Source organism: Bubalus kerabau, chromosome 1 (assembly GCF_029407905.1).
Source record: "Bubalus kerabau isolate K-KA32 ecotype Philippines breed swamp buffalo chromosome 1, PCC_UOA_SB_1v2, whole genome shotgun sequence".
NCBI lineage: Eukaryota > Metazoa > Chordata > Mammalia > Artiodactyla > Bovidae > Bubalus > Bubalus kerabau.
In genome coordinates this window covers 100,218,799-100,244,416 of record NC_073624.1, presented here as the reverse complement: position 1 = coordinate 100,244,416, position 25,618 = coordinate 100,218,799, and the positions used below count along the sequence as shown (strand labels likewise).

Here is a 25,618-nt window from a genome sequence, read left to right as displayed (position 1 = left end):
ATCTGCCTATTTCATCAGAGTTCCTAACAATGCCCTCTAACTGCCCAGCGACTGGGAAGGGGGTTAGATAAAATTTTCAGGCTTCAGTTCCCTGCTGTACATTCCTCCTTTCCAAAAATTTCCAAGATGGTGATCCTTGGAAAACCTGCCTGAGAGCAAGGCTAGCTATATAATATGCAGGCCCAGTGCAAAATAAAAATGCACAACCCTTTGTTGAAAAATACTTAGGAATAAATCTACCTAAAGAAACAAAAGACCTATATATAGAAAACTATAAAACACTGATGAAAGAAATCAAAGATGACACAAATATATGGAGAAATATACCATGTTCATGGATCAGAAGAATCAATATAGTGAAAATGAATATACTACCCAAAGTAATCTATAGATTCAATGCAATCCCTATCAAGCTACCAATGGTATTTTTCAGAGAACCAGAACAAATAATTTCACAATTTGTATGGAAATACAGAAAACCTCAAATAGCCAAAGCACTCTTGAGAAAGAAGAATGGAACTGGAGGAATCAACCTGCCTGACTTCAGGCTCTACTACAAAGCCACAGTCATCAAGACAGTACGGTACTTGCGCAAAGACAAAAATATAGATCAATGGAACAAAATAGAAAGCCCAGAGATAAATCCACACACCTATGGACACATTATCTTTGACAAAAAGGCAAGAATATACAATGGAGAAAAGACAATCTCTTTAACAAATGGTGCTGGGAAAACTGGGCAACCACTTGTAAAAGAATGAAACTAGAACACTTTCTAACACCAACAGTTCAGTTCAGTTCAGTCGCTCAGTCATGTCTGACTCTTTGCGACCCCATGAATCACAGCACGCCAGGCCTCCCTGTCCATCACCAACTCCCGGAGTTCACCCAGACTCACGTCCATCGAGTCGGTGATGCCATCCAGCCATCTCATCCTCTGTCGTCCCCTTCTCCTCCTGCCCCCAATCCCTTCCAGCATCAGAGTCTTTTCCAATGAGTCAACTCTTCGTATGAGGTGGCCAAAGTACTGGAGTTTCAGCTTCAGCATCAGTCCTTCCAAAGCAATCCCAGGGCTGATCTCCTTCAGAATGGACTGGTTGGATCTCCTTGCAGTCCAAGGGACTCTCAAGAGTCTTCTCCAACACCACAGTTCAAAAGCATCAATTCTTCGGCTCTCGGCCTTCTTCACAGTCCAACTCTCACATTCATACATGACCACAGGAAAAACCATAGCCTTGACTAGACGGACCTTTGTTGGCAAAGTAATGTCTCTGCTTTTGAATATGCTATCTAGGTTGGTCATAACTTTCCTTCCAAGGAGTAAGTGTCTTTTAATTTCATGGCTGCAGTCACCATCTGCAGTGATTTTGGAGCCCCCCAAAATAAAGTCTAACACTGTTTCCACTGTTTCCCCATCCATTTTCCATGAAGTGATGGGACCAGATGCCATGATCTTCGTTTTCTCAATGTTGAGCTTTAAGCCAACTTTTTCACTCTCCACTTTCACTTTCATCAAGAGGCTTTCTAGTTCCTCTTCACTTTGTGCCATAAGGGTGGTATCATCTGCATATCTGAGGTTATTGATATTTCTCCCAGCAATCTTGATTCCAGCTTCTGTTTCTTCCAGTCCAGCGTTTCTCATGATGTACTAACACCATACACAAAAATAAACTCAAAATGGATTAAAGATCTAAATGTAAGACCAAAAACTATAAAACTCCTAGAGGAAAACATAGGCAAAACCCTCTCTGACGTAAATCATAGCAGGATCCTCTATGACTCACCTCCCAGAGTAATGGAAATAAAAGCAAAAATAAGCAAATGGGGCCTAATTAAACTTAAAAGCTTTTGCACAACGAAGGAAACTATAAGCAAGGTGAAAAGACAGCCTTCAGAATGGGAGAAAATAATAGCAAATTAAGCAACTGACAAAGAATTAATCTCAAAAATATACGAGCAACTCCTGCAGCTCAATTCCAGAAAAATAAGCGACCCAATCAAAAAATAGGCCAAAGAACTAAACACATTTCTCCAAAGAAGACATACAGATGGCTAACAAACACATGAAAAGATGCTCAACATCACTCATTATCAGAGAAATGCAAATCAAAACCACAATGAGGTACCATCTCACGCCGGTCAGAATGGCTGCTATCCAAAAGTCTACAAGCAATAAATGCTGGAGAGGGTACAGAGAGAAAGGAACCCTCTTACACTGTTGGTGGGAAGGCAAACTAGTACAGCCACTATGGAGAACAGTGTGGCGATTCCTTAAAAAACTGGAAATAGAACGGCCATATGACCCAGCAATCCCACTGCTGGGCATACACACTGAGGAAACCAGAATTGAAAGAGACATGTGTACCCCAATGTTCATTGCAGCACTGTTTATAATAGCCAGGACATGGAAGCACCTAGATGTCCATCAGCAGATGAATGGATAAGAAATTTGTGGTACATATACACAAAGGAATATTACTTAGCTATTAAAAAGAATGCATTTGAATCAGTTCTAATGAGGTGGCTGAAACTGGAGTCTATTATACAGAGTGAAGTAAGTCAGAAAGAAAAACACCAATACAGTATATTAATGCATATATATGGAATTTAGAAAGATGGTAACAATGACCCTATATGTGAGACAGCAGATTTGGGAGAATAGCATTGAAACATATATATTATCATATGTGAAATAGATCGCCAGTCCAGGTTCAATGCATGAGACAGGGTGCTCAGGGCTGGTGCACTGGAATGACTCTGAGGGATGGGATGGGGAGGGAGGTGGGAGGGCTGTTCAGGATGGGGAACACATGTACACCCAAGGCAGATTCATGTCAATGTATGGCAAAAACCATTGTTAAAATAAATTAAAAAAAAAAAGAAAAAGCAGTGGGGAGAACTATACTCAATATTTTGTAGTAACCAATAAGGGGAAAAAATTGAAAAAGAATATATATAAATATATATATATATATAACTGATATATAACTGAATCACTTTGCTATATACCTGAAACTAACACTACATTATCAGTCAACTATCAGATCAGTTCAGTCGCTCAGTCGTGTCCGACTCTTTGCGACCCCATGAATTGCAGCACGCCAGGCCTCCCTGTCCATCACCAACTCCCGGAGTTCACTCAGACTCACGTCCATCGAGTCAGTGATGCCATCCAGCCATCTCAACCTCTGTCATCCCCTTCTCCTCCTGCCCCCAATCCCTCCCAACATCAGAGTCTTTTCCAATGAGTTAACTCTTCGCATGAGGTGGCCAGAGTACTGGAGTTTCAGCTTTAGCATCATTCCTTCCAAAGAAATCCCAGGGCTGATCTCCTTCAGAATGGACAGGTTGGATCTCCTTGTAGTCCAAGGGACTCTCAAGAGTCTTCTCCAACATCACAGTTCAAAAGCATCAATTCTTCGGCGCTCAGCCTTCTTCACAGTCCAACTCTCACATCCATACATGACCACAGGAAAAACCATAGCCTTGACTAGACGAACCTTTGTTGGCAAAGTAATGTCTCTGCTTTTGAATATTCTATCTAGGTTGGTCATAACTTTCCTTCCAAGGAGTAAGCGTACTTTAACAACAAAAAAAGAAAGTAAGTAAGAGCAGGGGTAAAATGATATTAAAGGTATTAAAAGACATTTTTTTCCTTCTGTGGCTTTCCCCATGGACAGAGGAGCCTGGTGGGCTACAGCTCATAGGGTGACAGAGTCGGACGCGACTGAAGCGACTCAGCACGCACGCACGCACATACTTATATATTTTGTTCTTATCAGAAGAATGGAAATACTGTGCTGTGTTTGCATCATGTCTTGATATATACACATTGTACCCGCGCTCTCTACCTTTCGGCTGAGTAAAGAGGAACTGAAAGAAGGAACTATGTGTTGCCTATCTCTCCCTTTCCTCCTATGTCATCATTTTTGGCAAAAGTATTTGGCTAAAGCAGGAGAATAACATGAATGAAAAACGATGGGATTCTTAAATTGCCAATGCTTCTTTTAGAATCCAATTGCTTTTTTTTTTTCTGTTCAAAGCATGTTCTGGTTCAGGCTGAAAGTGTAGACTTGGGCTATCAGCACCCTTGGATTACTCAGTTTTAATGTTACTTGTACTCACTTTCAGCCTTGCTGAACTTGCCTGTGTCGTGGGTCTCTCAGAAGTCTATGCTTACGGGGTATCTTAAACACTATATGCAAATGAGGTGACACACATGCTGCTTGTGGGTATCCTCTCGGCTCATGTGCACACTCCATTGCCCCACAGAGCCTTGCTTATAAAATAAAAGTTCTAAAATAAAATTCTGGAGAATTTCAAGATGGCAATAGAAGAGCACTGAAGCAAGTATAGAGCCCCTAAAGCTATATAAGGTTGTATGTCCATGAATCTGGACCTTCCTGGGAGTTATTAATATGGGTGTGGAAGGAGGAATGTTCTATAAGTCAAACTGTAAGCTTTCTTATGGCTTAGTCCCTTTAAACACTTACCAACCTTCTTTAGCAAGGATTCAAATCCCACTTGAAAATCTTCAACTCAGCCAGTCCTTTAGACGAGGAAGTGAACTCTCAGGCCATTATCTCAGGTGTTCAGAATCAACTCTACTTGTTTCTGATCTCAGCAACTGTACCTGTCTTCCCAGTGGTCAATCTCCCACCCTACACTCTGGCAGCTTCAGACTCTGTCTGGTCTTGTCCATATTCACCTTTCTTGCCCCATCTGGGTCTGTAGTTTCGTATAGGTAATTTTAGTGTCAGTCTAGAATTTAGTATAATACTCAAGAGGAAATCTCAATGATAGAAAGATCAATTACTTAAAATTCTCTATTCTTTGTTCTATGTGAGTTTTCTTTTTTTATTCAGCGTTCAACAGACCTTGACCAAGTAGCTCCTGCATTGAATGAGCAAGAGCTCTTGGGGGTGGGGAGGGGGAGCTAAAGTAAAGATGCCATAGTCACTGACTTCCAGACAGTCATGCTCTAGGCTTCTGAGCCTGGAGCATTGTTACTAAATGTATCATTTAAATTAAGAAGTGTTCTAGGCATCTCCCTCTCTGGACTCCTTTCTATCCCAGAAGGGTGGTTAATGTGATAAACGTAAGGGCATGTGCACTGGGGCCATTTTCCCAGATCAGCCCTCCATGCTCTCCATTTTTGTTTGTTTTGTTTTCCTTCTATTTTTTTGTTCATGCTGCCTTGGCATGTGGGACCTTAGTTCCCTGACCAGGGTTGGAACCTGTGCCCTGCAATGGAACACAGTGTCTTAACCCCTGGATCACCAGGATAAGTCCCTCCATGCTGTCACTTTAAGGGGTGATGCTTTTAGCACAAACCGTACTCTATATTCAAGTAAATAAAATATGCCCCTTAATCTCAAAGGCTTGGCCAAAAATTTTCAAAACTCTCTAACTATGGTTTTCTAACTGATTTCCAGACTTAACTTCAAATACTTTATACAAGGTTTCTAGTGTCTGTGAAACAAAAGTAAAACAAAGTCGCTCAGTTGTGTCTGACTCTTTGTGACCCCATGGACTGTATAGTCCATTGAATTCTCCAGGCCAGAATACTGGAGTGGGTAGCTTTTCCCTTCTCCAGGGGATCTTCCCAACCCAGGGATTGAACCCAGGTCTCCTGCATTGCAGGTTGATTCTTTACCAGCTGAGCCAAAAGGGAAGCCCTCTAGTGTCTGTGGCGTCTTCCATTTCCCTTAACCCTTAATCAAAGACTTCACTGTATGGAACTTCTCTTGTCTTGCATTTTTAACTCCTTCTCTTAAGAGCATTCTTGATTTCAATGCCAAGGGTGTAGGAGACTTTCTGTTCCAAACCTGAATTTGCAAAAACATTTGGCTTGAATGATTGTAGAGATGTAGACATGCTTCAGTATCACTGCTGACATGACAGTTCAGTTTTAAAGGTGGCGGATTGGAAAATTATAGTTAAAAGAACACTCTCCTCTCCAAAGGGGTGGTGACATAAGTGGTGGGAGAGGGAAGGAGTCACTACTTATTTAAAATCATTTTTGTCTGTGACTTGGGAAATTGAATTATCATCAAGAATTCTGCTTCACTGTGGCCAGCGTTCTATATGATATTCATTAGTCATTTACTGATTAAACAAAGAGTTTCTTAAGGGTTTACCATGTGTCAGTTACTGTGCTAAGCTTTGAGAACACAGCAGAGAAGACACAGCCCTTGCTGTCTCAGCAGTAATTATGATGTAAAGGTTATGAAGTGAAAGAAAATACAGTTATCTGATCTTGAGGATTAGGGAAGACTTTTAAAATTTATTTAAAAAAAATTGAAGTATTGCTAATTCACAATGTCATGTTAGTTTTAGTTGTACAGCACAGTGATTCAGTTATGTATATATGCTGCTGCTGCTGCGTCACTTCAGTTGTGTCCGACTCTGTGTGACCCCATAGACGGCAGCCCATCAGGCTCCCCCATCCCTGGGATTCTCCAGGCAAGAACACTGGAGTGGGTTGCCATTGCCTTCTCCAATGCATGAAAGTGAAAAGTGAAAGTGAAGTCACTCAGCCGTGTCTGACCCTTAGCGACCCCATGGACTGCAGCCTACCAGGCTCCTCCGTCCATGGGACTTTCCAGGCAAGAGTACTGGAGTGGGGTGCCATTGCCTTCTCCATATGTATACACACACACACACACACACACACCTTTTTTTTTTTTTAGAGAAAAAATATAGATATAGTTCAGCATCTCAATCACTGGTTTTCAAATTTTAGAGAACCCTCTGATTCCATAAGTCTGAGACTAGCCAATAATTTGCATTTTTAAATGACAGGTAAGTCTAATGTAGAGGTCTTCAGAGTGCTCTTCAAAAGATATTTAACAAAGATACGTACATGTGGACATGGAGGGGGAGGGGAAGGTGGGTCAAATTGGGAGATTAGGATTGACATATATACACTAACGTTTATAAAATACATAGCTAGTGGGAAGCTGCTGTATGGCACAGGGAGTTCAGGTTGCTGCTCTGTGATGACCTAGAGAGGTGGGATTAGGGTGAGAGGGAGGCTCAAGAGGGAAGGGATATATATATATGCTTGTAGCTGATTCACTTCATTGTACAGCAGAAATTAACACAACATTGTAAAGCAATTATACTCCAATTTAAAAAAAGATATTTAACTAAGCTGCTTTATATTCCCATTATCATTTCCATTTGTTACTCCCTGAAAAAAAAACACACGCAGTTTTTGTTTCACAAAAAGAAGCACAATTTGATAACCCGCTGCAGAGAGAGCTATTCGTCACTTTCATTTTTCTCCTGTAAAGAGAGTTGTAAAGTTTTGTCATGATGTTCAATCATTTGTTAGAAGAGACTGAGCTATCATGAGGTTTGCTTCAAGACCCACCATTATTGCAGATTTGAACCATGTTAGGTAAACAAATATTTTTGTAAAATAGAATCATGTATTTTTCTTGAGAATATGAAAATGGGCTATCAATGTGAATGCACATAAATATAAGAAGAAGCACTATATGGATTAGTCCATTTTCACTTTAATAGAATATTTTATAGAATACTTTATTTAGAATACTTTATTTCCTTAGCTTAGTAATTATTTTTTAAAGATGTAGCTGGTTAGCAATATTTTAAGGATATATTTTTTTATGAAGTTGACATTTTTGAATTTGCATTTTATTAGAACACAATCTAATTTCTAAATCCCAACCATGAAGGACTCAGCTGATAATTATAGTCTTGAAGGGGCTTCAAATCCACCTTAATGGTACTGTATCAACCAACCAACCAGAGGCCATACTTCAATTTTTAAATAACATAGTAAATAATTAAACAGCATATCAAATTATGTTTTGGATAACTGTCACAGCCTAATTTTTTAAGCACTCTTAAAAAAAGTGTAAATGGTTCATTAGAGGTACTTTTGAAGCCAAAAATGCTAATACATATCACGTGGAAATCCTAAAAGGAACTTGGTATGAAACAAAGAATGAAATTGCCACTGAAAATGGAAGAGTAAACAAAAATTCTATCAATATGGCTATAATTGAAACACATGTACATGTATGTAGATGCAATAAATGTTTATGGTAGACACACTGATGATCTAACTTTCTCTCTTTGCATCAGTTTTGCATGCGTTCATAAATGCCTTTGTTTAAACAATTTTATGATTGATTCCATTATACCTTGCTATGGCTGTGAATGAAAAATACACTTCTTGACTTTTAAAACACCAGGCCAGAAGCTACAAAAAAAAGCATCAGTCTTTATATCCAATATCCCATCTTTGTTGACACACATTCCTTTGTCTTACAACTGAAAGAAATCTATCATTTTATGATCATTATCAGAATGCTTGTTAACTGCATTTTTCCCTGAGACACGCTTGAGAAATTTTAAGGTGGTACTGGATTATTTCGTTCACGGATTCCTTATTCTGAGTTCCAAAGAACACTAAGTCTTAGTCAAAACCCAATATTTATGTGGTGTAGATGTTATCACATTCTTTGCAGTGGTGGTTCTTTCTTGATGTTTTTAAAAAACTGTTTTCCATTTACATGACTCCAATTCAGTTCAACATAATAAAATCATCTTTTGCTGAGAGGATATAATGGCAAAATTCCTATAATCACACAAGACTATACATTTTACATGGCATGCCTAATTGCGTTTTTTAAGGAATAAAATGTTCTGGGGCTCAGATGAGAGAATGGCCCAAGGAATCCAGAAAGAATTGAATCGAAAATGCTTAATCAGCTTCAAGTCTGTTCACCAGCCTTGTAGTTCAACTGAAAAATAAACCCTAGTCCCAGGAATTTTAATTGATTATACCAGTTCAATCAAAACAACTGCTGACCACCTCAGCTCAGTCATTGGTTTGTCTGGACATGGAAGACGGAGTTTAAAGCAAAAGGGTGGCAATAAACACTTCCCAGTTCAGTTGTCACTACTAGTTATGTGGCCTTGGGGAAAGCATGTCACATCTCTGGGCCTTTTATTTCCATAAAATGATAGAAATGACATTCAATAATCCCTTAGCTCTTCCTGGGCTGGAAAATTCAGTAAGTTGTTTAAAGCAGTTGTTCTACCAGCATCGTTAAAAGGCAACTCGGAAAGGATGGAATTGATGAAGGGTGTCAAAGACCTTGACCTGATGACATGCACCTACTGCTCCTTACACATAATGACTGACGCATCCTCGACCACCCAGCTGACTCCCTCAGGGCTGATGTCTTCACATCTTTCGGGAGGGGAGATGAGACCCACTCTAACCTTTCTGAACCCAAAGGCAGCTGGTTCAAAACAACAGGGAAGACAGAGTCAGACCTGAGAATGTTCCAGCACAGCAGCCTCTTCTTCCTTCCTGTGAGCCCTGCAAAGATAAACAAAAGATGAAGATACTGGGAGAGGTGGTGGGGGTAAGGCTCAATTACCATCTGCAAATGTGCATATATCTGCAGGTGTCAGGGTCTGTGAATTCAAAATCTCCATAACCAACCAACCAACCAAAAGGAGAACGTTTTCACACATAACATGTGAAAACTATATTACACTTCCATTTCTTAGCCTGTCTGGATAGATACACACACACTCCAATTTAACAAGTCACAAGTTTCAGAATGTGACTATGTCTGCTGCAATAAATGTTACTCATAGAAATTTTAGGGCTAGGCCGAGTTTAAATTTCAGCCTTAATTCCATCCTGAAGAGTTACTTAGATATTAATATTTTCTGTAGTGTATTAGTGTAGAGTCTAATTCTAAAACATTTCCTTATGTGAAATGAATATTTTAAAGACACAACTCATTCATCATTTCCTTTCTAAATGATTTTTGTCTTAGGATATCGCAAGGCTTTTCACAGTTCAGAGATTAAATATTCAACACATTTGTTGTTGTTGCTGTTTAGTCCCTAAGTCATGTTCAACTGTTTTATGACCCATGGACTGTAGCCTGCCAGGGTCCTCTCCATGGGATTCCCCAGGCAAGAATACTGGAGTGGGTTGCCATTTCCTTCTCCAGGGGGTCTTCCCAACACAGGGATTGAACCCACATCTCAGTATGTTTCCTGCATTGTCAGACAGTTTCTTTACCATCGAGCTACCTGGGAAGCCCATTCAATACATAGTAGACTTAAATCCAAACTGGATTTTGAGGTGTAACATTTTGAAAGCAGAAGCAAATAAAAGCATCCTATTATTCACAGAAGTATTTCTCAGAAGGTTATGTGGTAAAGAGGAGAGGTCCTGGGATTTGGTTTTACTGGACTTGGCCTGGATTTTGCTGGCAGTTCTAACATAAACTCTGTAAAGTTGATAAGTTAACTAAAATGCCAAGGAGCTCAATTCTGTCATATGTAAACTGGTTTGACACTACTTTTCCTGTGCTCAGTTGTGTCCATCTCTTTATGACTCATTGGACTATAGCCCACCATGCTCCTCTGTCCACAGGATTCTCCAGGCAAGAATACTGGAGTGGGTTGCCATTGCCTTCTCCAGGGGATCTTCCCAACCTAGGGATCAAACCCGCGTCTCCTGTGTTTCCTGCACTGCAGGTGGATTCTTTACCTGCCGAGTCATCGGTTTCCTTACGTACTTACAAAGGTAGTATTGAGATTGAAGACACAAACTGGTATGAAATATAACACTTAGCACACCCAGATTTGATTAAACCCTATGAAAACAACGTTTTACTAAAATGGGGAGTCTACTGAGCTTGGACTGTCCATCCTAAGACTGATATTAAAATGTCATTTGGGGGTTCAACTATTCCAGGTGTCATTAACAGTAACAGAAGGGGCTTTTTAGTGAAAGGAATCATTGAGGATGATTGAATGTACTATAATATGAGAATTCACTGTAAGTTAATGGTGTAACATATGATGAAAGGTTGGATGTGGTATTAACATCCAGTTCCTCCTCCTGTCAATTCTCTGCCTTATGTGGTCTGGGATCCCTTATCTGTCCATCTCCAGATTTTGTGTCTCCTAACACAGTTAGAACTGGACATGGAACAACAGACTTGTTCCAAATAGGAAAAGGAGTACATCAAGGCTGTATATTGTCACCATGCTTATTTAACTTATATGCAGAGTACATCATGAGAAATGCTGGGTTGGAAGAAGCACAAGCTGGAATCAAGATTGCTGGGAGAAATATCAATAATCTCAGATATGCAGATGACACCACCCTTATGGCACAAAGTGAAGAGGAACTAAAAAGCCTCTTGATGAAAGTGAAAGAGGAGAGTGAAAAAGTTGGCTTAAAGCTCAACATTCAGAAACTAAGATCATGACATCTGGTCCCATCACTTCATGGCAAATAGATGGGGAAACAGTGGAAACAGTGTCAGACTTTATTTTTGGGGGCTCCAAAATCGCTGCAGATGGTGATTGCAGCCATGAAATTAAAAGATGCTTACTCCTTGGAAGAAAAGTTATGACCAATCTAGATAGCATATTCAAAAGCAGAGACATTACTTTGCCAACAAAGGTCCATCTAGTCAAGGCTATGGTTTTCCCAGTGGTCATGTATGGATGTGAGAGTTGGACTGTGAAGAAAGCTGAGCGCTGAAGAATTGATGCTTTTGAACTGTGGTGTTGGAGAAGACTCTTGAGAGTCCCTTGGACTGCAAGGAGATCCAACCAGTCCATTCTGAAGGAGATCAGCCCTGGGATTTCTTTGGAAGGAATGATGCTAAAGCTGAAACTCCAGTACTTTGGCCACCTCATGTGAAGAGTTGACTCATTGGAAAAGACCCTGATGCTGGGAGGGATTGGGAGCAGGAGGAGAAGGGGATGACAGAGGATGAGATGGCTGGATGGCATCACCGACTCGATGGATGTGAGTTTGAGTGAACTCCGGGAGTTGGTGATGGACAGGGAGGCCTGGCGTGCTGCGATTCATGGGGTCGCAAAGAGTCGGACACGACTGAAGCAACTGAACTGAACTGAACTGAACTGAATGTTTGTCATCTGTATTTCTGGTAATCATCTAGACTCATTAAAATGGTTAGTTTCCTTTGCACATTAACTAGGGATAATTTCCAAATTTCATGGAATTTGCATCAGTGACTTCCACATCCCCATTGTCCTCTGCGAAACAGAAACACTGATTATTTCCTACAGGGAATGCTGTTAATGCTACATGTGGTTCCTGTTCTGCTTGTTGTTTATTGAGGTATTACTTACATGAGGAACACTTAATGTACCTCTCTACTTCTCTTTTGTTGTTTAGTCACTCAGTTGCGTCTGACTCTTTGCGACCCCATGGACTGCAGCCTGCCAAGCTCTTCTCTCCATGGGAGTCTCCAGGCAAGAATACTGGAGTGGGTTGCCATTTCCTTCTCCAGGGGATCTTCCCGACCCAGGGATCATGCCTGTATCTCCTGCATTACAGGCAGATTCTTTACCTCTGAGCCACCTGGGAAGCTCTTTCTTGTACAGGATTGCATTTTTCTGAGCTGTTTTGTGAGGATAGGAGGGGTTAGGCATGCTTGAAATTTTGGCAAAATGAGAAAACTGTTTATGGTAACTGACTTAAAAATGTCTCTGTTATTCAGAATTTATGAAGTTTAAGGTACTTTCTGGGTCTCCTCATCCTCCTTTATTTTTTCATTATAATTGTCACTTATTTAGTATCTAATATGTGCTGAGTGTTTCATACATGTAATCTCATGTAATCCCCATAAAGACTTTTTGAAGTATCTCATTCTACTGACCCAAAAGCACACATGTAAAGGGGTGATTTCACCTCTTTCTCAAGATCACACAGCTAGCTGGATTCATCCTTGTCCTATCTGCTGTACCAAAGCCATGATTTAATCACACTCTTCTGTCAAGCCCCTCGTCCACCCCAACTCTAGCCACTCAGGACTGTAAAGCTGAACTTTTTAGTGTCTATTTTTAAGGCAATCATTTTCAGAGTTAAAGGTTTTAGTTAAATATAGGGTTTCATTAAGATTTACTTCCAAAATGTACACTTAGCAATACAGTGATAGAGTTTTTACTTTAATCCTTTAATAACGTCATCAACATGTATTCTTAACATCATAAACTCTCAGAGTAAAACATGGTATTAAAGGGCATTTAGTTTGATGCCGGAATTTCCTCTATAACATCTTTGCTATCAAGCTTCACCTCTTTTTGAACAAAGTGTTCCCACTGTCTGCCCCAGCATCCCATCCCCTCCTTGGACACTTGAGGCTTTGAGATTTAATGTCTGGTCACTGAGAAAAAACGTTGGTGTTAGACAGGGGAGGCACTGGCCCAGGGAAATCACATGTAATCAATTCCTGGATACAGGATGTACTTCAGGAACAAGGACTGGTATTGAAAATTTTCTTTTGTCTTGCCCTCACTTGTTTAGATTACTGACCACCAAAATAGGGAAATGTAAACTTGCATGGGAGTTTGTCATTCTACCACTTGCCTTCTTTCCTCAGTGGAAAAGGTCTGCCTTGAATGGTAGGATTTTAAAAGATTCAGCTTTATAATCACAACACATCGATGCATCTTTACTGATGACCAGTGAAGACAGTAAACTAATAGTTCCTTATGCATTTTCAGACATTGTGTTAAGTGTTTAAGGGCCTTCTTTTGTTTAATCTCATGAAAAGGAAATACCACCTACGGATACGATGAGGACTAAATGAGATAAGACAGAAAAGGCACTTAAACCCAGCCTGTCTGGACCCCCATAATCCTTGGTGAATGTACTGTGATTATGATCAGTTGCTTTCTTACTCTTACAGGAGAGGCTGGAGTAGGCTGGTAATGGATAATCACCCTCAATATCAACTCACATTTTTTTACTTGATACCATTTTCAACCTGCTGTGAAACTCTATCCAGACCCTAACGTGACCCTCTATCTACTCTGCTGCCAGTTTCAACATGAAGTGTTCTACTTTTCACCACTGATCAAGTCTGTTTGGGACAAAGGCTGATCTGAGGTCTGATCACAGTAAAAGAGATTCTATTGCCAATAATAAACAGTGAGCCTGGCCAGCCGTGATCAGAGACTTGACCTTAAAGTGTTGACACGACAGCTGGCAGATTTGAATACTGGGAATGAGCAAGTCACAACAGCTCCAGCAGGCCTCTGGACAAACATATAGACAGTGACGTGCATTTCAGTTATTAGAGTCCAGACAAGGTATTGCAGGGAAGCCAAGGGACCAGCCCGCAACACTTAGCATTCTTAACTTGTTTACCTAGAAACTAGAGGAAGGAGAAGTCAGTGATTAGTAAAACAAATGTTTCATGAACAAGCTTACTCTTGGGTACAACTTCTTTTTCTGAATCCTAGAATTTCCACCCACCACTGACCTTGATTTGTAATAATGCGTCCATTCAGAAAACGAACATCATGGGATCCAGTCCCATCACTTCATGGGAAATAGATGGGGAAACAGTGGAAACAGTGTCAGACTTTATTTTTCTGGGCTCCAAAATCACTGCAGATGGTGACTGCAGCCATGAAATTAAAAGACGCTTACTCCTTGGAAGGAAAGTTATGACCAATCTAGATAGCATATTCAAAAACAGAGACATTACTTTGCCAACAAAGGTTCATCTAGTCAAGGCTATGGTTTTTCCTGTAGTCATTTATGGATGTGAGAGTTGGACTGTGAAGAAGGCTGAGCTCAGAAGAATTGATGCTTTTGAACTGTGGTGTTGGAGAAGACTGTTGAGAGTCCCTTGGACTGCAAGGAGATCCAACCAGTCCATTCTGAAGGAGATCAGCCCTGGGATTTCTTTAGAAGGAATGATGCTAAAGCTGAAACTCCAGTACTTTGGCCACCTCATGCGAAGAGTTGACTCATTGGAAAAGACCCTGATGCTGGGAGGGATTGGGCGCAAGAGGAGAAGGGGACGACAGAGGATGAGATGGCTGGATGGCATCACTGCCTCGATGGACGTGAGTCTGAGTGAACTCCGGGAGTTGGTGATGGACAGGGAGGCCTGGCGTGCTGTGATTCATGGGGTCGCAAAGAGTCGGACATGACTGAGCGACTGATCTGATCTGATCTGAAGTCTCATTTCCAGCAAGAGAAACTAGAGGAGGGTGCTCTCTGTTTTCTTTTAACATGCTGAGAAGAATATCTGGGAGCAGGAAGTAAGCTTTCAAATTAATTAATTATAATGTATGACATTGAAAATGCCAAATAAGAACATCAAAAAGCTCATTATTACTTTCCCAGATTCCAATCAACTGTGTATTTGTAAAAGTGTTCTGAGTTAGCAAAATTTTGAGTGGAAAAGGGTTTGAAACTTACCCAATAGATAACCTTTCATAATGGTTTAGCAATTCCAAGATTATCTAGGTCAGACTGCATGGTCTCAAGATCATAGTGAATTAATAATTTCTTATACAGAAATTGCCAGAAAACAGGAGGAAATTAGATGCATAAGTAGAGATTTGTGAAAATTGGGAATGACAGGAATAAGAAAATTCAATTTCTTACTATGTATATCAGGCACTTCATTAAAAACTTAACCTTGTTTGCTTTTTAAAAATCAAGACAATACATGTTTACAATTTTAAAACACAGATATACTAACAAAACTTTTACTACCAACTTCTCTCTCCCTCAGTCCCAAATCCATTCCCACTTTCAACCATTTTAGAAGTATCTTTTATTTCCATATTAATACAATACATTTATAACGCTTTTTGATTATTTTAAAAACGTTTAGACATTGTCTACTGAATAATGATTTTCTGTTTGGAAAATGAGGATTCTCTCTCTTAGCTCAACCCCTTGCTCCATAGACCTAATATGATTCTGTTCAAATTTTATTAAACCAGGAACGTGAGGACAGGTCAAAAGACTGAAAAAAAAGGGGGGAAATTGAATGGAATGATGATTTTTTTTAACTTGGCTACTCATTTTTGCTTGAAATTACTGCTTAAGCAGCAAATTAGAAATGCAAAATATATACCTAAGCATCAGGCTACAATTCTATGGACAACTGGTATTCTGGGCCTCTCTTTGTTTCTCTCTGAAGTACAGACTGAGTTCAAGGTTTCCAAAGTCGACACAGTGTCCAGACTCCTCCAGGTCAGATGAAGCAGGACATGGAGGTCATAGCTGTTGAGCTTGCCTTTAGTGATGGTGGTGGGCACTGGGGCTCTGTCAACACTCTGCACACGTGTGCATGCTAAGTCAGTTCAATCATGTCTGACTCTCTGGGACCCTATGGATGGCAGCCTGTCCATGCGGATTCTCTAGGCAAGAATACTGGAGTGGGTTGCCGTGCCCTACTCCAGGGGATCTTCTCGACCCAGGGATCGAACCCAGATCTCTTATGTCTACCTGCATTTGCAGGCAGGTGCTTTTACCACTAGTGCTACTTGGGAAGCTCCATGTCAGTACTCCAGGCCTACACAATTATTTTATATACATATATATATATTGCTTGATCTATGAAATAATTCTATTCAAAAAATATTTTTTAATTTTGTCTAAAAATTCAAAATAATATGTATTCATGTAAAGCTTAAAAACACTTTTATGATTATATAAATATTAAAAATAGTATGAGAATAATTATTCTTGGTACCTATTTCTGTAGTTTTATCATTTAAAGTTATACCTAGATCTAATATCAAGACACTGGAAAATTTATGAAGAGTGTAATTTTTAATGGTCTTATTATTTTAGTTTTTGTCCACAAAATTGCCTGCAGTCTTCCTTAAAGGTGCATTTTTTAGTGGTTAATAAGTTTGACATTTTGAAAACCTTAATTGACTTTTCTCTGTTGACCACAAATTTTTTACTGAGAAAATACTCTCTTTAAGGCTGCTGAGATATTTTGTAATTTCAAAGTAAATTCTGCTCAATGAAGGATAGTCTTAAGGGAGTTTATTGAATTTTATAAATATTTTACTCTAACTATTTAAACATACTGCCTTCTACCCTTCAGAGTGCTTCTTTTTTCAAATATTTTTAGGAATCCAGACACATCAAATAAGTTTTCTCTATTTTTGCAATTATTTTAATCTTTTGCCACATTTAGATGCTGCAATGTCACAGGTCTTCTTAATTTTATTGCATTCAGAAGAAGAAGTCCATAAAAAGGTTCTTCTCACAAGTTGAAATATTCAAAACACAACTACAGAATTTCAGACTTAAATTCTGTTCACCATGCTACCATCATCTAACTTGTTCAATTCCTTCCTTACTTTTGTAGAAATAAATTATAATGTATTTTCATCTGCAGAGTTTATTTTTAAGAACTGTAATTACCAAAAGTTTTAAAAATCAGTTGGAAGCTCCTTTACTTTTTAAGATTTTAATAAAAGTTTTCTAACTATCTCTGAACATAATTTAGAATTCTCATTTTCAGAACACAAGTTTAATGCCGAGGCAGAATATTTACAATGGTACAAAAAGTAGTGTGTGTGTGTGTGTGTGTGTGTGTGTGCGTGTGTGTATGTATACACATATAGTAAAGTGAAGTGTTCAGTCCTGTCTGATTCTTCGCGACCCCACGGACTAGGTCTCCTAGGGGGGCAGAGTCAGGCACGACTAAAGTGACTTAGCACAACATTACACTACGGTACTGCTAGTGTATATACAAATGAAACATTGTGCTAAGTTGCTTTAGTTGTGTTCGATGCTATCCCCCTAGGAACCATAGCCCACCAGGCTCCTCTCTGCATGGGATTCTCCAGGCAAGAATACTGGAGTGGGCCGCCATTCCTTTTTCCAGGGGATCTTCCTGACCCAGGTCTCGAACCTGTGTCTCTTATGTCTCCTTCGTTGGTATGTTGGTGCTTTACCAGTAGTGCCACAAGATTATTTAGCCATAAAAAGAAGGAAATCCTGCTATTTGTGACAACATGGATGGACCTTGAGGGTATTATGCCAGTGAATGCCAGACCAAAAAAGATAAATATTGCATGATCTCACTTATAAGCTTTAAAAAAGCTGAACTCATATAGATTGCTGCAAATGTAATTTCAGATTTTGCATTATTTAAATTTTCATGTGATATTGGAATACATTCTTAATAAATGTGGTTATATTTTACATCATTTTAATGCACATTTTTCGCTTTATGCTTTTTGCTAATGACTTATTCAGTTCAGTTCAGTTGCTCAGTCATGTCTGACTCTTTGCAACCCCATGGACTGCAGCATACAAGGCCTCCCTGTCCATCACCAACTCCCAGAGCTTACTCAAACTCATGTCCACTGAGATGGTGATGCCATCCAGCCATCTCAACCTATGTCGTCCCCTTCTCCTCCTGCCTTCAATCTTTCCCAGCAGCAGGGTCTTTTCAAATGAGTCAGTTCTTTGCATCAGGTGGCCAAATTATTGGAGTTTCAGCTTCAACATCAGTCCTTCCAATGAACACCCAGGACTGATCTCCTTTAGAATGGACTGGTTGGATCTCTTTACAGTACAAGAGAGTCTCAAGAGTCTTATCCAACACCACAGTTCAAAAGCATCAATTCTTTGGCACTCAACTTTCTTTATAGTCCAACTCTCACACCCATACATGACCACTGGAAAAACCATAGCCTTGACTAGATGGACTTTTGTTGGCAAAGTAATGTCTCTGCTTTTTAATATGCTGTCTAGGTTGGTCATAACTTTCCTTCCAAGGAGTAAACATCTTTTAATTTCATGGCTGCACTCACCATCTGCAGTGATTTTGGAGCCCCCAAAAACGATGTCTGCCACTGTTTCCACTATTTCTCCATCTATTTTCCATGAAGTGATGGGATTGGATGCCATGATGTTAGTTTTCTGAATGTTGAGCTTTAAGCCAACTTTTTCACTCTCCTCTTTCATTTTCATCAAGAAGCTCTTTAGTTCTGCTTCACTTTCTGCCATAAGGATGGTGTCATCTGCATATTTGAGATTATTGATATTTCTCCCAGTAATCTTGATTCCAGCATGTGCTTCTTCCAGCCCAGCATTTCTCATGATGTACTGTGCATATAAGTTAAATAAGCAGGGTGACAATATACAGCCTGACGTACTCCTTTTCCTATTTGGAACCAGTCTGTTGTTCCATGTCCAGTTCTAACTGTTGCTTCCTGACCTGCATTCAGGTTTCTCAAGAGACAGGTTAGGTGGTCTGGTATTCCCATCTCTTTCAGAATTTTCCACAGTTTATTGTGATCCACACAGTCAAAGGCTTTGGCATAGTCAATTGCTTTTTTGATGATCCAGCAGATGTTGGCAATTTGATCTCTGGTACCTCTGCCTTCTCTAAAACCAGCTTGAACATCTGGAAGTTCATGGTTCACGTACTGCTGAAGCCTGGCTTGGAGAATTTTGAGCATTACTTTACTAGTGTGTGCTGCTGCTGCTGCTAAGTCGCTTCAGTTGTGTCCAACTCTGTGGACTGCAGCCTACCAGGCTTCTCCGTCCATGGGATTCTCCAGGCAAGAACACTGTTATAGCTTCTTCTGTTTGCTGGTCTCTTCAGTGTCTGATTTCCCTGCAGATGACATGATCCTCTACATAGAAAATCCTAAAGACTCCACCAGAAAATTACTAGAACTAATCAATGAATATAGTAAAGTTGCAGAATATAAAATCAACACACATAAATCCCTTGCTTTCCTATACACTAATAATGAGAAAATAGAAAGAGAAATTAAGGAAATAGTTCCATTCACCGTTGCAACGAAAAGAATAAAATACTTAGGAATATATCTACCTAAAGAAACTAAAGACCTATATATAGAAAACTATAAAACACTGGTGAAAGAAATCAAAGAGGACACTAATAGATGGAGAAATATACCATGTTCATGGATTGGAAGAATCAATATAGTGAAAATGAGTATATTACCCAAAGCAACTTAGAGATTCAGTGCAATCCCTATCAAGCTACCAATGGTATTCTTCACAGAGCTAGAACAAATTATTTCATAGTTTATATGGAAATACAAGAAAACCTTGAATAGCCAAAGCAATCTTGAGAAAGAAAAATGGAACTGGAGGAATCAACCTGCCTGACTTCAGGCTCTACTACAAAGCCACAGTCATCAAGACAGTATGGTACTGGCACAAAGACAGAAATATAGATCAATGGAACAAAATAGAAAGCCCAGAGATAAATCCACGCACATATGGACACCTTATCTTTGACAAAGGAGGCAAGAATATACAATGGATTAAAGACACTCTCTTTAACAAGTGGTGCTGGGAAAACTGGTCAACCACTTGTAAAAGAATGAAACTAGAACACTTTCTAACACCAATCACAAAAATAAACTCAAAATGGATTAAAGATCTAAACGTAAGACCAGAAACTATAAAACTCCTAGAGGAGAACATAGGCAAAACACTCTCTGACATACATCACAGCAGGATCCTCTATGACCCACCTCCCAGAATATTGGAAATAAAAGCAAAAATAAACAAATGGGACCTAATTAAACTTAAAAGCTTCTGCACAACAAAGGAAATTATAAGCAAGGTGAAAAGACAGCCTTCAGAATGGGAGAAAATAATAGCAAATGAATCAACTGACAAACAACTAATCTCGAGAATATACAAGCAACTCCTACAGCTCAATTCCAGAAAAATAAATGACCCAATCAAAAAATGGGTCAAAGAACTAAACAGACATTTCTCCAAAGAAGACATACAGATGGCTAACAAACACATGAAAAGATGCTCAACATCACTCATTATCAGAGAAATGCAAATCAAAACCACAATGAGGTACCATTTCACACCAGTCAGAATGGCTGCGATCCAAAAGTCTACAAGCAATAAATGCTGGAGAGGGTGTGGAGAAAAGGGAACCCTCTTACACTGTTGGTGGGAATGCAAACTAGTACAGCCACTATGGAGAACAGTGTGGAGATTCCTTAAAAAACTGGAAATAGATCTGCCTTATGATACAGCAATCCCACTGCTGGGCATTCACACTGAGGAAACCAGAAGGGAAAGAGACACGTGTACCCCAATGTTCATCACAGCACTGTTTATAATAGCCAGGACATGGAAGCAACCTAGATGTCCATCAGCAGATGAATGGATAAGAAAGCAGTGGTACATATACACAATGGAGTATTACTCAGCCATTAAAAATAATACATTTGAATCAGTTCTAATGAGGTGGATGAAACTGGAGCCTATTATACAGAGTGAAGTAAGCCAGAAAGAAAAACACCAATACAGTATACTAATGCATATACATGGAATTTAGAAAGATGGTAACAATAACCCTGTATACGAGACAGCAAAAGAGACACTGATGTATAGAACAGTCTTTTGGACTCTGTGGGAGAGGGGGAGGGTGGGATGATTTGGGAGAATGGCATTGAAACATGTATAATATGTATGAAACGAGTCGCCAGTCCAGGTTCGATGCATGATACTGGATGCTTGGGGCTGGTGCACTGGGACGACCCAGAGGGATGGTATGGGGAGAGAGGAGGGGGGAGGGTTCAGGATGGGGAACACATGTATACCCATGGCAGATTCATTTTGATATATGGCAAAACCAATACAATATTGTAAAGTTAAAAAATTAAATTAAATTAAATTAAAAAAAAAGAACACTAGAGTGGGTTGCCATTTCCTTCTCCAAAGCATGAAAGTGGAAAGTGAAAGTGAAGTTGCTCAGTCGTGTCTGACTCTTAGCGACTCCATGGACTGCACCTACCAGGCTTCTCCATCCATGGGATTTTCCAGGCAACAGCATTGGAGTGGGGTGCCATTGCCTTCTCTGGATACTAGTGTGTGAGATGAGTGCAGTTGTGTGGTAGTTTGAGCATTCTTTGGCATTGCCTTTCTTTGGGATTGGAATGAAAACTGACCTTTTCCAGTCCAGTGGCCACTGCTGAGTTTTCCAGATTTGCTGACATATTGAGTGCAGCACTTTTATAGCATCATCTTTTAGGATTTGAAATAACTCAACTGGAATTCCATCACCTCCACTAGCGTTGTTTGCAGTGATGCTTCAAACAAAGGCCCACCTGACTTCATATTCCAGGATGTCTGGCTCTAGGTGAGTGATCACACCGTAGTGATTATCTGGGTTGTGAAGATCTTTTTTGTACACTTCTGTATATTCTTGCCACCTCTTCTTAATGTCTTCTGCTTCTGTTAGGTCCATACCATTTCTGTCCTTTATGGAGCCCATATTTGCGTGAAATGTCCCCTTGGTATCTCTAATTTTCTTGAAGAGATCTCTAGTCTTTCCCATTTTATTATTTTCTTCTATTTCTTTGCACTGATCACTGAGGAATGCTTTCTTATCTCTCCTTGCTATTCTCTGAAATAACTACTTACTTTATTTATTTCATATTTTTTAGACTATAGAAATGATGCTGCACAAAAAGCAAATTCAAGTAATTTTCTTATTCGAGTTCAAAATGGGTCATAAAGCAGCAGAGACAATTCACAATATCAACAATGCATTTGGCCCAGGAACTGCTAACAAACATACGGCGCGGTAGTGGTTCAAGAATTTTTCCAAAAGGCGATGAGAGCCTTGAGGATGATGAGGCGCATAGTGGCCGGTGATTGAAAGTTGACAATGACTGATTGAACGCAATCATCAGAGCTGGAGCTGATCCTCTTACAACTACACAAGAAGACACTGAAGAACTCAACGTTGACTCTTCTACAGTCATTCAGCATTTGAGGCAAATCGGAAAGGTGAAAAAGCTTGATAAGTGGGTGCCCCATGAGCTGACTGAAAATTTGAAAAAAAAAAACACTGTAATTTTGAAGTGTCATCTTTTCTTGTACACAACAACAATGAACCATATCTGGATTGGATTGTGATGTGCGACGAAAGTGGATGGTATATGACAATTGGAAACAACAAGCTCAGTGGCTGGACTGAGAAGAAGCTCCAATGCAGTTTCCAAAGCCAAACCTGCACCAAAAAAAGGTCATGGTCACTGTTTGGTGGTCTGCTGCCTGTCTGACCCACTATAGTTTTCTGAATCCTGGCAAAAGTATTACATCTGAGAATTATGCTCAGCAAATCAATGAGTATCCCTGAAAACTGAAATACCTGCAGCCAGCATTGGTCAACGGAATGGGCCCAATTCTTCTCTACCATAACACCCAACCACACATGGCACAACCAAGGCTTAAAAAGGCGAATGAATTGGTCTACGAAGTTCTGCCTCATCCTGCATATTCACCTGACCTCTCACCAACCAACTACCACTTCTTCAAGCATCTTGAGAACTTTTTTGCTGGGAAAATGCTTCCACAACCACCAGCAGAATGCAGAAAATGCTTTCCAAGAGTTCACAGAATCCCAAAGCATGGATTTTTATGCTACAGGAGTAAGCAAACTTATTTCTTGTTGGCAAAAATGTGTTGATTGTAATGGTTCCCTATGTTAATTAATAAAGATGTGCTGGGGCCTAGCTATATGATTTAAAATTCACAGTCAAAAATAGCAATTACTTTGGCACCAACCTAATAGAAACAGTAGATGGTGGTTGTCAGGGTCTGGCAGTGAGGGAAATGAGATGCTGGTCAAAGGTCACAAGCTTACTTTTGGGGAAATTTTCCTAATATTATTCTCCAAACTTTTAGTTAGATGTCTTAATTCAGCTGGCATGCTTTAAATTTCCATTTTCATTCCTATCCTAATCGTTTCATTTTATTAAACATTTTATCCCTCTGGGGATACTAATTGTAACATTTTGAAGTTTCTTTCTACTTTCTGTACTATTTCAATACCCTATGATTTTCTTTTTTGTTGTTGTTTGGTTTTGTTCCTCATATTTTTTCTTATACTCTGAAGGTATTTGTTATTTCTCTGAATCTGAGGCATTCAATAGCCACCCTGATATATGCTGTGTGTGACAGAGGCTTTTAACTGGTCAACTGTATACCATAGATTAATCTTCCTTTTCTCTTTTATCCCTGTATTTCTTCCTCTTTTCTTTTTAAGTCTTTATTGAATCTGTTACAATATTGTTTCTGTTTTATGTTTTGCTTTCTTGGCCATGAGACATGTGGGATCTTGAACTCGTATCCCCTGCTTTGGAGAGAGAAGTCTTAACTGGACCACCAGGGAAGTCCTTGTATTTTTCCCTCTTTCCTTCCTTTTCCTTCCTTCCCTTCCTTCTTTCATTTGTTTATTATGCTAATACTTAAATATATTCTCCCTGTAAGATATAAAAAGCTGCCCATAGTCCTTTGGCCCACAAGTTTGATCCTAAAACTTGTACTTCTGATTTGACTTTCCATGAATTGAGGAAACTTTAATGAGGTAAGAACTTCACATGGCTTAAAATATATATTGTGTGTCACAGACAGAGAATGAAGTGCTCTGCTTAATAAAATACTATGATTAACAGTTAGTCAAATATAAGCCTTGAAAGGAGTACCAATTTCCAAATATCTAGACAAAAATACAATACAATGAACAGTATTTTTATATAGAGAACCATTTACTATTTTCTTGATTATCCAAGAGATTGTTTAGGATCATGAAGGCCTGTATGTTTTCATTCTGAATACTGCTATAGATGTGTCAATATAAAAATAATAATAGTCAATAAAGTACTTTTGAATTCTAATGAATAATAGAATTTCCTATAGCAAAGTTATTAGAATCTCATGCATTCTGGTGATTCCTACCATCTATATCAGGGCCAGTAAATGTATTTGGTAAAGGGATAGGTAGTAAATAATGTTGGCTTTGTGGGCATAACAATTTGTTGAAACTATTTGACGTTTACACAGCAAAGCAGCTGCAGATAATGTGTAAATAAATGAGAGTAGCTGCGTTCCAATAAAACTTTACTTAAAAAATAGGTGGAAGGCCAGATAAACTATAAGGTTAATTTGGGTCAGAAGAGTCTTATAGTTTGTAAGGCTGTAGATAGCTGATTTCTGATCTATTTGCATACAGGTTCCAATCCAAATTTCTACTACATTTTAAAATATTTCTCTTTAATTCTAACATTTCCCTTTAAATATATTTCTAACACTAGTACCTAAAATCCAAAATATCAAAAATAAAACTCAGAATGTCTGTATAGATCATACGACTATACCACCCCATCTATTTCTCTTATAATTTTTCTTCCATTCTTTTCATTTTAATTTTATTTATGTATTTATTTTTGCTGGCCTGGATGTTCGTTGCTTAGCCCAGGCTTTCTCTAGTTGTGGTGAGCAGGGACTACTTTTCACTGCGGGATGCGGACCTTCTCATTGCAGCGGCTTCTCTTGTAGAGCATAGCCTCTGGGCATGCAGGCTTCAGTAATTGTTTAGCACATGGGCTCCGCAGCTGAAGCTCACAGGCTTTAGAGCACGGGCTCCATAGTTGTGGCCAATGGGCTTAGCCGCTCTGTGGCATGTGGAATCTTCCTGGACGAGGGATCGAATCTGTGCCCCCTGCACTGGCAGGTGGATTCTTATCCACCACACCACCAGGAAGTCCCTTCTATTCTTTATTCCCGCAAATGCATTCTTCTTCCTTGCTCTCCGGCTCTTTTAATTAGTTCTTAGTTCTGTTGTTTCTACTTTCATGATGTATTTCACATCTCTCTCTCTTTTTTCTTAACTACATTTCCTTTATCACTGTCCTTCATTAACTAGTGTTCAGGTTCTCATTAACTTGTCTAGATTCTCACTGTATGTGGTCTGATTCCATGTTGTATCCT

At 39.4% G+C, this 25,618-nt stretch overlaps 1 long non-coding RNA gene across 3 annotated transcripts in view; it reads right to left on the bottom strand.

The window, feature by feature from the left end:
• Positions 1 to 25,618, bottom strand: part of LOC129655394 (uncharacterized) — a 53,101-nt gene that overhangs the window by 15,534 nt on the left and 11,949 nt on the right. For all 3 annotated transcript variants that reach the window (XR_008715983.1, XR_008715984.1, XR_008715981.1), the window contains exon 2: positions 9,319 to 9,364. This is a non-coding gene — a long non-coding RNA (uncharacterized LOC129655394). The remainder of the gene's footprint in view (positions 1 to 9,318; positions 9,365 to 25,618) is intronic.